Source organism: Helianthus annuus, chromosome 9 (assembly GCF_002127325.2).
Source record: "Helianthus annuus cultivar XRQ/B chromosome 9, HanXRQr2.0-SUNRISE, whole genome shotgun sequence".
NCBI lineage: Eukaryota > Viridiplantae > Streptophyta > Magnoliopsida > Asterales > Asteraceae > Helianthus > Helianthus annuus.
Window position 1 is genome coordinate 172,331,250 of NC_035441.2, and position 13,068 is coordinate 172,344,317.

The following is a 13,068-nucleotide window of genomic DNA, read 5'->3' on the forward strand; positions in this document are numbered from 1 at the left end:
TCGAAACCGTACCACATCTCATTCATTACTCGATTCACCTCCGTCCACTCCGTCGTCGGGATCCTCCGACCAACGCCTCGCCACCGTCCGCCACCCTCGCCGCCGTCTGCCACCACCGTCGACCGCCGTGCCGGTAACCATTCTCCGATCCCGTTTCACTTTCTTTTTATGTATTTACTGTTTCTTTTCTTTCGATTCTTATATTTTTCTTATTATATGAAACATGTATGTTACTGTTATGGCATATTATTATTACTATAGTGTTATTATTATACTATTATTAATATTATTATTACTATTATTATTAATATTATTATTCATATAATTTATAAAAACAGATTTATATAATTGTTAACATTATTAAAACAGATTTACTTATAAAAAACAGAATTATTTATATTATATAAAACAGTTTTATTTATATAGTTATAATTAATAAAACATATTTATTTTTATATTTTAAATCTGAAATAAATATATTAAATCAGAATTTGTATTATTTATTTCAGAATTTATATTATTATTAAAATCAGAATTTAAAACAGAAATATTATTTCAAAATAATATTCAGAATTTATATCTTATATTTTAATCAGATTTATTATTTAATTATTAATCACTATCTTATTTAATTATATATATATATATATCATAATTACTATTTATTTAATCCAACAATTTAGTAATAACATTTATATCATTTTGATAAAATCAGTAATATTATTATAATCAGTATTAATTGTGAATTACTTATTTATAAATAAATTGTCATTTATTTATATTAAATACAAAATATATAAAATAAGGCATATTGTTATTAGATATTTTAGAAATGTTATATAATTTTGCCTTGTTATTTAAACAATCCCCAAATTCCCAATATTTAACAAATACTCAAAATTAATAGGGTAAATCTCTTGTGCAACGACACTTGGAACAATCCTCATATTCTCTTTACAAGAATCGCAACGCAATCACTGTGAGTATACATGACCCATTTTCGTTTTACACTTTTGGGTGCAATATGTATTACATATCAAACATCACAACACATTAAACATTTTATGCACACTCATTCCATATTCTATGTGACACGCTCTATTCATGTTAGACATGTTATGCTACTGTAAACACCTAATGACTATGTGTTCATTAACTTCGTACAAGCCTCCCCTAACAATGGTAGTGCTATAGGTTGAGAAACGCCCCTCCTGTTCTATGAGCAGGTATTGTTAGGTTAAACTATGTCAACCTACTCAAACTCGTTTGGGTACACTTTAATTGCGTTAAACTTTGGTTTGGGCACATAGAGTAACATCGTTTCGAGTATATACTGTTTACATGATATTGTATTTCACATTTGGATATGAGCAACATTTTAAACACGTACTATGCTATGTATGAAAACTTGTATACTCGCCAACATGCTTTTGTTGATTTTATTTTAATACATATTGCAGGTTGAATGATCAAGAAAACAAGAATCAAGCTAGGATGGACATTAGAAACCCACTTAGCATTTTTAATTATTGTCGAATGTTATGTTTATTTATTTGGAACTATGTATTTCACTTTAAAGTTTATGAAATGAATTAATAAATTATTGTCACATTTAGTGTTATGTTGTTTTGAGCAATTTGTTCGTCTCATCCCGATGTTTCCGCCATCGGTTGGGGTGTGACATCTGTAGATTTTTGAAACAAGGAATCTTAGTGCTTTAAATTATTTTTCTGACTTTTGAAACATTTCTGAGCAGAAATAACTTAAAACAGTGTTGTAAAACTTATTTTTGATAAGATTCCTTGATTAAAAACCTAACAAATAAAGCTTAAAAACATAAAGGTTTCAAGCTTTAATGGAGGTTTTAAGGAGTTTGTGAAGAAGAAGGCAAGAGACAAAAGTAATAAAGACAAGATGGTTGTTGAGAACCTTCTTTGCAATATACCTTATATGGTATATGTGAAGATCCCACCGGATCTTTGTCTTTGGAATGGGCCCAAATGTGCAGGAATGTTGCTGCATTTATAGAAAACGACAGCACGTTGACCACGGCCCCGTGTCGGCTGGACACGGCCCCGTGGTCAGACAAACTCTGACACATTTTGTCCGTATCTTGAACACGGGGGCGTGTTGGCCTGGACACGACCCCGTGGTCAATGTTTAGGTAAGCACGGGCGTGTTGACCTGGACACGACCCCGTGGCTAGAGAGTCTGCTTTTTATTTTTAAGGAATTTGTTCAGATCGGGCGGTTCCTTACTAGACAGAACAACACCGAAGTACCTGAGTTACCTTAGTTGCCCTAGCTTAAGACAAGAACGCAAGAGGTTATCGGAAAGGGTAAAACCTAAACTAAATACCGGTGGGCGAAACCAACCTTTATTCCCCTTATCCGGGCTCTCGTTAAAGAAGGTATATGTCGAATCGCTCAGGTCTATGAACGCATCGGCGTAGACCGACGGAGAGTCCTTCACGGCACAATCGAATGCAAGATTTAGAGGTGCTTTCGGGATCTACGATGTTGTTAGATTTCGAATGCAATCTCAATAATTCTCCTTGATCGTCATCTTGGGATGGATAACTTATTTCCTTCTCAAGTTCTTTTATCAATTGGAGAATTACTTCTTCCATTTGAAATAATTAATTAAGAATCATATCATCTAGAAGAAATGATTGAGAGCATTCGGGGAGAGATAGAGATCGTTTTTACTTTCGCCCATCTTAAGGTTATAGGAAAACGATGGGTCTACATAGTGGCCACTCCGCAAGGTACATATCACTGATAAATCCTGTTTTTTATGACGCTAAAAACATGACACACAAAAAAATGTCATATAATTATTAAATTTTGTAAACCATGACATTGTTTTCTTGACATACGCTTTTGAATGTCATAAAATATGTGCATGTCATTGTTCGCGTGTGAAGAGGAGTGTATTTTCTAGTAGTGTGGGGAGTGTAATTTAAAAAGTAACATTTTAAATCTTCATGAGATCCACCACATATTTGACACCACACACCATAAGAGGAGCGAAAATAAAAATAATCAGTATCACTCATGTTTGTGTTAGAAATTACCAACCGTCAGGATCTTAAGGATCTGTTTTCAGTAACTGAAGCTTGGGCACGGGGGCGTGTTCAGTGGGCACGACCGCGTGTTCAGCTACTGTCTGACTTAAAACAAGATTGCCAGTACCAAAGATTGGGCACGGGTCGTGTTCAGCGGGCATGGCCCCATGCTGAAGTCTGCAGAAGCTGAAAAATTTAGAAAATATTCTAAAAAACAGAAAAATAAAAAAATGATTAGGCCATTGATTCTTAACTTTCTTAAAATCCTTGTGTCCCGGCAACGGCGCCAAAAACTTGATGTGTCTCGAGTGTGTTTTGATTTTTATTGATATTTTAAGCCCATTTTACACATTAGTCAAGTTTTATTTATAAAACACGATATTCTACTAACACTAAACACACACATGGGCAAGTGCACCCATCGTGAGCGTAGTATAGTGTTGGTAAGATACCGAGGTCGTCCAAGGACACAAGAGCTTTTAGTACCGGTTTATCTTCAACGTCTAATCAAACTAAAATTTTTGGAAAAGGTTTTAAACAAGAAAAATAAAAACTAAAAATGCCGAAATAAAAATAAAAATAAAAACAGATAGACAAGATGAATCACTTCGATCCGATTCGCTTTTAATGTATCCTTTGATGATTTCCGCACTTTTGCACTTTTCAAGAAATTATCTTAGTTATAGTAGTAGGCCCCTCTTTTGAAGGTGACGTTACCCTCAACCTAGTGGTTTGAGTCAGCAAGGATACAATCCCAAAGGGTCGGAATATTGAAAGATAATTAATTAAGTTATTAATGCGAAAAGTGGTAGGCCCCTCTTTTGAAGGTGACGTTACCCTCGGCTAAGTGGTTTGAGTCAGCAATGATACAATCCCAAGTAGCCGGTTTAATGTATTAATAGTAGTTTAAATATGAGGGGATCAAGCCATTCGCACCCTTGCTATCCAATACCAGTGGGTATTAAAGGAGGCCCTAGTAAGCTTGACCCAGGTCCTTGCAGGATCTATACACTGAACAAGGCAAGAACCTTACTAAACCATTCCCTTAACCCCCGACCAGGCAGCCAACATATCTCTATATAGACCGTAGAGATATGAATGGTGAAAATCTTTTACTTTATATAGACAGTAAAGTAATGCCAAGACACCACGGACAAACTAGTTATTAAAGTCACTAATACAAAACCAAATAAAAAGTGCGAAATGATTAAAAATCAAAAGTAATACATTAAATGCTTGTCTTCACCAAGTGATGTAAGAGACTTAACCAAACATGGCCTTTTATTGACAAGAACTCTTACGATCAATCTTGGATCCCGAGACTACTATACACACTCTAAGGTGGATGATGGATGATGGTGGTGGATGTGGGTGTTGTAGTGGTGTTGGAGTGGTGTTGGAGTGGTGGCAAAGTGGGAGAGAAGTGGTTTGCCAAGGGATGCCTTTTAAGAGAACCAAGCACACCTATTTATAGCCTGAACAGAAGCCCGGCCACGGCCCCGTGTCCGCTGGACACGCCCCCGTGGCCATCTCCTTTCTCTTCCTTCATTAATTGCAATTGTCTGCATTAGGCTCCACACGACCCTGTGTGCAAAAGCGTATTTGTACTATCAAGATTTGCAAGATTTTACAAATCTTAGCGTTGACCACACCCCGTGCTGAGCTGGGCACGCCCCCGTGGTGGGCATACAAGCTTCCACAGCTTTATCCATTTCTGCAGACATTTAACCACGCCCCTGTGTCCAGTGGGCACTGGCTGTGGTCAGCCTTCTGTTTCTTGTTTTTGCTTGTGGAGATGCTGTCGAGGGGTCGGGCATGCCACGTTTATTCCTTTTCTTTGTATTTATGTTAGTTTTTGCTGCATATTTGTTCCTTTTATTCGTTTAAGCTCATTTGATCCTGAAAATACAAAGGAAGACAAAAACACACTTTTTCCAACATTAGTACTAAAAAGGGTTAGTTTTATGCCTCATTTGATGTCATTTATATGTTACATTTTACACACATCACATTAGTTAAATTATTTTTACTTTTTAGAGGTCTTCAAGTACGTGTATGAAAACTGGCTAAAAATTTATAAGGAAATGTTCGTCTTTGCGTGGACTGATAAGAGGCGCAACTTTGGTAATAGTACCACAAACAGAGTTGAGAGCCAAGAAGCCAACCTAAAGAGATACGTCCTAGATAGGAGCTCGTTGGACCGTATAGTTGGTTGTGTCTAGGATATAGTTGAGACACAGTACGGTGAAATAAGGAGGAGTTTTCGAGAAAGCATCGAAAAATAATGAACCACCATAGAAACCCGCTGTTTGAACACCTACTTTGGAAAAGTTTACCATACAGCCCTTGACTTGTTGAGTGGAGAGACGAGAGAGGGGGGTTACCCCCCATACCGCTCCCACCACCTCGAGCACCACATCAGCAGCAGCAGCCGCAACAGCCAGATGTAGATTCGGACGACTCGTTCCAGGAGGCATAGACCAGCTACGTGGATATATTTTGGTATTTAGTGTTCAGTTGTAGTTTTTAGTTTTGTAATGGATGTACAAACTTATCTTATATATTTTTGTTATGGATGTACAAAAGTTATCTTATATATGTCATATTTAAGTTTGTTTTCAGTTATTCGGTTACTTAATGATTGTTTATCTTAAATTGATATAATACGGAAAACAATATATGTTTTGAATATAATACGGAAACAATATAATTTTCAAAATGTTAAATAATATTTAAACGAGATAATATTTTAATGGTAGGATAATATTTAAAAAGTAAAATGTTAAAAACAATATAATATTTAAACGATCGAATATATTTAAAGGGCCGATCTTGAAAACGGTAAAAAATTTTATAGTGCAAAAAATAAAACTTTTTTAAAAAACACAAAATTTTTCACTCAAAAAAATCACCTCCAAAAACCATCAAATTACCCCACCAAAACACCCCTTCTTTCAACAACAAAAACACCCAACACCTAGACGCCTCGTATAGGCCTATACGAGGCGTCTAGGTTTCTTAAACTTTGTACCTGACATCCGACACAAACCCTCTTGAATTCAGTGCCTAGACGCCCCATATAGGTAATACGAGACGTCTAGGGTTTGCAGGGTGTCTAAATAGGTAGAATGAATGTGTGAATATATCCAGCCTTTGTAAAAATAGATACTGAAAATGTAAAACTTATAATTCTTAGGGATTTAAGAGTACAATAGGATAATGTTAAAATAATAAAAATAAAACAAAATGTTGTAGGTCTGATGGTCGCTTAATGTTCAAATAAAAAGGTAAAACAAAAAGTTGTAGTCGCTTTCAAGTTGTAAAAAGAAAAATACAAAATGAAGATTCATTCGGCTTCAACACTTCCATTTTACATGACATTTCTACCTCTATTTACACAAATCTCATTCACAATACTTGATGGCATACTTGTAAATGCTATGAAATTTATGGATTTTTATCTCTAGTGTAGCACCATCTTGTTTATTTATTTAATAATAATAATAATGGTTGAAATGCCTCGCGTGTTAGCGGCGAAAACTTGATCAATATTAGTTTGATTCGTTATGGTTCGTATTTATTATAACAACCAAAAAAAACCCAATAAAATATTAATATGTCTAAAAAGATATCAAACGTGTTTTGCATTAATTAAAATGTTATGAAATGAAAATATAATAGAAAAAACTTAACATAGCATACAAACAAATAAGTTTTACAAGTTAATTTTTATCTCTATAATCATTATCTTTTTTATGACAAAAGTATTTTATTTGAGTTATATATTGTTTTTGTTTATATTTTCTTTTCAATTATACAAAGTTATCGGGTATTATTATGCATCTTGAAAAGAAACAACCAAATATTAAACGGTTTTTTGTGTCGTGGAGTTAAAACAGTAGCAAAATCATTGCTTTATAGGGGTGTTAGAGCCTTGAAGAGGGTAATTTAAAGAAAAATCTAGAAACTTGGAGATATGTATGGGACACTTTGCAACCTATATAACTTTAGTTATCGGGTATTGTTATGCATCTTGAAAAGAAACAACCAAATATTAAAAGGTTTTTTGTGTCATGGAGTTAAAAGAGTAGCAAAATCATTGCTTTAGGGGTGTTAGAGCCTTGGAGAGAAGATAATTTGAAGAGGAATCTAGAAACTTGGAGATATGTAGGGGACACTTTGCAACCTATATAACTTTAGTTAGGGGTGTGAATTTCTGAAACGACCCGAAAACCCGACACAAACATAACATGAAATTCGCGGGTTTAGGTTTAGTGGCCAACTTATTAACATAAAAAAGATTCTTGTAGTCAAGAAGTTGTAATTTAATATAATAATAATAATAATAATAATAATAATAATAATAATAATAATAATAATAATAATAATAATAATAATAATAATAATAATAATAATAATAATTTGTGACTTTTGATCGTGAAAAGCTACAAGGAAATTATGGGCCATGGAAAGTAGTTTGTAATGAATATCTAAATGGGCTCAATCAGAAAAGATCTAAAAACAAAAACGTGGGCTACAATGAGCGAGTGGACTTTTAGTAGGATGCAATTCATAAATGATAATGGGCCATGAATTGTAAAGAGTAAACTGCGATTTTGGTCCATGTGGTTTGGGCAGTTTCGTCATTTAAGTCCAAATCTTAAACTTTTTAAATCTGGGTCCCTGTAGTTTGCATTTTGTTGCCATTTTAGTCTAAATCTCAAAAACTCTCATTTTTTACTGTTCCAACATGCTTTTTTTGTCTTTTTGTGCAGGGGTAGTTTTGTCCAAGTACATTTCATTAAAACATTTTCTTAATTAAAAAACTACCAAATAAATACCCTCCTAAATAAACCAGTTGTCATTTCGCCAAATGCAGAGCAAAAACCCAAACCCTAATTCCACAAATGCAGAGATCTCCACCACCGCCACTACCACCACCACCACCACCGCCACCTCCACCACCACCACCTCCAGCTTCTCCCCCTTCTCACCACCGCCACCATCAACACCCACCCCACCGCCACTACATCGTTCACCGCCACCCACCGCCACCATAAATACTGAATCATCATCATCTTCTACCACCATTGACTGTCCCCACCGTCGCCGTCACCACCACTCACCTTCCCCTTGCCGTCAATGCCACACCACCACCACTACATCCTCTACCACCACCGCCTCTGTATATAAACCCTAAAATTCAACCCCCAAATTGAATACATTATTAATTCCTCTCAATCTAGGATTCAGATGCAAAATCTTCGCTTTAGCAGCATTGTATTTGATTTTTGTATGCCTCGAGTTTCCTGCGTGTTTCGAGACATCGAGTGGTAGTTCAAATAATGAAGCAGTGAGTAAGTTTCAGTTTGAAGTGAGTAAAGCGACTTTGAGATCTGCGTATCATGATGAAACGGTGAGTCAAGAAGAGATAAATGATGGTTTACCGCCGATTGATGTAAGGTATGGGCGGTTGACCGGTAATATTGTGAGGCAAAGGCAGAGGAATCAGGTTATGTCAGGGTTGGAGAAAATGGCGGTGAACCTCCGATCAAGACCGGTGAACCTCCCTCTCCTTCTCTCTCTTTTGGATTCTCTGTGTAACTCGTTTCTCTCTCTCTCTTTCTGAGTAACAATGGTGGTGGTGCGACCATAGTGAAGGTTGTGGTGGTTTGGTTATGGTGGTTGAAGATTGAAGATAAAAGGGTGGTGGGGTTGAAGAGGGTGAGGGTTGTGGCAGTTTGGTTATGGTGGTTTAAGGTTGAAGATGAAGTGGTGGCCAATTATCGGGTGGTGTTATAGAGAGAGAGAAGAGAGAGAGAGTCAGAGTTGAGGTATGTTTAGAGAGAGAGTGTGCAGAGAGTTTAAAGAGAGAGAGAGAGATGTGTTTTGAGGTTTTTTTTATTTTTATATGTTATAATACTCATAGAATGACGAATTTGCCCCTGAACAAGAAGACAAAATAAACAACTTTCAACAGTCAAATAAGGGGTTTTTTGAGTTTTGGACTAAAATGATAACAAAAACGAAACCACAGGAACCCAGATTTAAAAAGTTTAAGATTTAGACTAAAATGGCAAAAATGCCCAAACCACAAGGACCAAAATGGTAGTTTACTCTTGTGCAAAAGAAAAGAAATATATGTCGGCAATATTGGATTTGGTCAGCAGTTTTGGGATTGAAGGCAGTAGCCTTGCTGCTTGCACACAAATTAAGAGAGCACAACACAACAAAGCTTTTGAGGTTTCTGGTTTTGAACGTGACAAGCATGTGCGGTTAATTCTCTTTTTATCACCTCTGGGTGTAGGGTTAGTGTTAGTAGTTCAATTCAACATGTTCATACTTACTTTTGATTTAGATTTTGTTCTAATAATTCAGTTAGTCGAATCTTTGTGTTTACTTTAATGAATTAAACCGTTCTAGGATTATAAACATAAACTCGTTTTCGTCAGATATTTGGTTTTCTTTAACAACAATTTGATTAAATTCTAAGTTGTCATTGTTTTTTACCTTTATCCATTAAATTCGATTATGTTTTTTTACAACCAGAATTGGTAATTAAGCAGATTACTAATCAGTTACATCAATATTTTGGTTTTCTATTGTAGTTCATTGCAACCAAATATATTATCTTTTAATTATCTATCGAAACAAGTAACATAACGAATCATGTCCATTTGATTTCCAATTGATACAAACTAGTTTATTCGATCTGCTTCACAACCTGAAACCCAGAGATTGAACCATATTGTTTACAACTCAATTTAAGTTTTCATTAGTTTTAGTTTTTTTTTTTTTTTTTGAACGGTAAATTTGGATCACTGACGGACTACTGGAGTATTATCGTGTCACCAACGGAACCACCCAATCATATCCATCTCCACTAGCACTACAAGAAAATGGGGTGCCGCTAAAGTGGGACACCGGGTTACGGATCGACCACTAGCGGCGACATATGGCCTGTCGCCGCTATTGGTGTCGCCGCTATTGCTCAACTTTCTTGTAATGTAGACAATAATACTTATACACCAATTCAGGAGGAAACCTAGTAAATCTGAGAAAACCTCCTTGTGAGAATCGAACTCATGACTTAATGGTCATAAGTCTTATTCCACCCCAAAATGCAACTAGGCTATAATTCCCTGGGCATTAGTTTTAGTTAATCAATAAAGAACAAAAGTTATTTTAATTTAAGTTTTAAATTAAATCTTCAAACAAAACGTATAACAATGACTACATACTTCTCGTGGATACCATACCCTACTTACTCTAACTAACTAGTTCATTTAAGTGTTTGCTTGAGTGGAAAGATGCTTTGGAACAAAAATTGTACAAAATGACACATGGAGTCTAATTGCAAAGCCAGAGTTGGCACAGAATGACACATGGAGTCTAATTGCAAAGCCAACTGATACTAAACCTATTCCGTGTAAGTAGATTTTTGATATAAAAATCGGCATATGGATCAGTCGAAAGGTACATGGTCCTGTTAGGTGCAAGGGTTTTTTTTATAAAGGTACCATAATGATGCTTTCCATCCTCGCAGTTGCTGCAAGTAAGGTTTTGGATTTATGGTACATGGAGGTTAGTAATGCGTTTCTGTATGGTGATTGGATCTAGTAATTAATTTATATGTTTCAGCCATGAGATTTTGTAAGTCGTTATTTATCTAATTATGTTTTTCAGTTAAAGAAGGCGATCTATGGGTTGAATTAGTCATCAAGAGTTTGGTTTGAGAAGATTGGTGAATTTCTAGAGCATAATGGTAAGGTCCTATACTAGTCGATACTAGTGTTTTGTTCGAGTCGAGTGAGATAGGACCGTCGTTATTCTTGTGTATGTGGATGATTTGATTATCACTGGTGACTTGGTTTATGTGGTGAAGCGTAAACCAAATTTATGTACTCGCTTTTCATGAAGGACTTAGGAAGATTGAACACTACCTAAGTTTAGAACTTGTGTATGAGACGGGTGGATTCATACTTCATCAAAACCGACATGTCTTGATTTATTGGTGATGTTTTGGAATGGAAAGTTGCAAGCCGGTAAATATACCCATGGCACAAAATTTGTCAATTTGAACTGCGGAATGGGGGTTTAGAGGATGTTACTATGTATAGACGAATCATGGATAGTCTCATTTACTTAACTTTAACTCGACCATACATTGCTTATGTCGTTGGCGTCTTAAGCAAATATGTTTAAGCTTCAAGGAAACCACACCTTAAGGCTGCTCGGTTAGTCCTACACTACGTGAAAATGACTCCTAGCTATGGAGCTAAGTTTAAGGAGTCAAAAGTGGAGTTAATCGGATTTTTGTGATGCCGATTATGCAAAAGATCCTGATACTAGGCGCTACACTACCCGTTATGTATTCTTGATTGGTTCGAGTGTTGTTACATGGTTAGGAAAAGACAGCCTATGGTGTCACTCTCGACTACCGAAGCTGAGTATCGTGCAGCGGCTATGGCTGCTCAAGAGTGTGTGTGGCTTGTTTGATTGTTAAAGGAGCTAAACCAGGGTGCGGATGAAAGGGTTATGTATGGTGACAACGTGTCTTCCATATTATCGGCTGAGAATCCGACGTTTTACACCAAAATGAAGCATATAGAGGTTCACAAAGAATTTTCCTATAGAGAAGCTAATGAAGTTTTATGCACTTTTGGGAATAAAGAAAGCAAATTTCGAGAGGGGGTAATGAACGAGACAATATTAGGGCGGTTAAGTTGATCTCAAGGGGTGGTAGGAGAAGATCATTTAAAGTCTATGGACTAACAGTATAAGTTGCCTTATTTTTGGAGTCTTAATTTTAATTAGAAATTTTGTAGGACTATGTTTCCTATTTTAATTATTATTTTTTTTTTAAGAATAAAACTAGATTTTATTTCATTCCAAGCATCAGGGCAAATTACATAAGGATAGCGGGTAGACGAGCAACGAACTGCGCCGCCATCTCTTTCTGAATAGAAAACCCTAATCTACTAAAAACAAAGCCTCGCCCCTGAGGGGTCGAAAAGTTGTTGTGGACCACACGCTGAACTCTAGACAAGAACCGAACTGCATCTGGCGCCAAGGAGCCGAACGTGTCAAACGCAAGGGGACAAAGGCAAGCTGATTATCCTCACAAGCTTTCGCGTGCTTTTCCACCTTCTTTGACTCTGCTTTCAGTACCGCTTGCCCCGCCACAAACCAATTTTCCCGGAACCCGGCTAGTGGGGATACACCTGTGAGATCGACACAAGCATGTTTCCCGCCATCCCAACCAAAAACTAGCACGTCAGCTGGGCGTAGGGTGGAGATCCGACGGGTCTGTAAGAAAATTAACCGGTGCCTTTTCTTTGCTGAGATCCCTGCTCGTCTGAGAATATCCATTAACGCGTCTCGCACAAAGTCATGACGATACTTAAACCCCGGCAACTCTCTACAGTGTAATGCATGCTCCCCGTATTTATCCAGGCATGCTTTACAGCAGACTGGGCAAGTTTCATCATTCGGGAACATAGGGATCATCAAACGGTACTTAAGGATTGACCGGTACTCCACCGCTGACATACGTTGACCCAAGCCTTCAATAGGAATAACAGTTAAGAAATCCTGAGCGTGAGGCCTCTGTAGGCATTCAATGACGGCTTTCTGGCGGGGGGACAAATGGAAATCTTCTCCCAAACTTTGTGCGATTCGACAACAAAAGGCATTCGCCAAAGTTTTCTGTGGCTTTTTTGGGGGCGGTGTCCTTGTTAGAGAAACCGCCGAGATCAAAGTCAGGTAGAGATTCATGCAAGCGTTCCAAGGCGCTGGCATAATCTGAATCAGTGTTAGCAACCCCACTATTACGTAAGATGTGGTCCAAGTAGTTTACATATAAAAAGGGTGCCAGGGTTATCTATTTTTCATTCATTCATTGTAATTTCTTCTTGATTATTAAAAAAGTGTCATACAAATTGTTTAATCGTTTTGTGTTCTTCGTGGTTGATATCAATACGCTTGTTAAATTTAAGGGA

The 13,068-nt window shown here is 36.7% G+C and overlaps 1 long non-coding RNA gene across 1 annotated transcript; it reads left to right on the forward strand.

Moving 5' to 3' along the window:
* The first annotated feature begins 9,258 nt into the window (after window positions 1–9,258).
* Window positions 9,259–11,918, forward strand: LOC118482232. Its single transcript, XR_004867847.1, has 2 exons — window positions 9,259–10,651; window positions 10,754–11,918. It is a non-coding gene; the product is annotated as an uncharacterized LOC118482232 (long non-coding RNA).
* The last annotated feature ends 1,150 nt before the right edge of the window (window positions 11,919–13,068 follow it).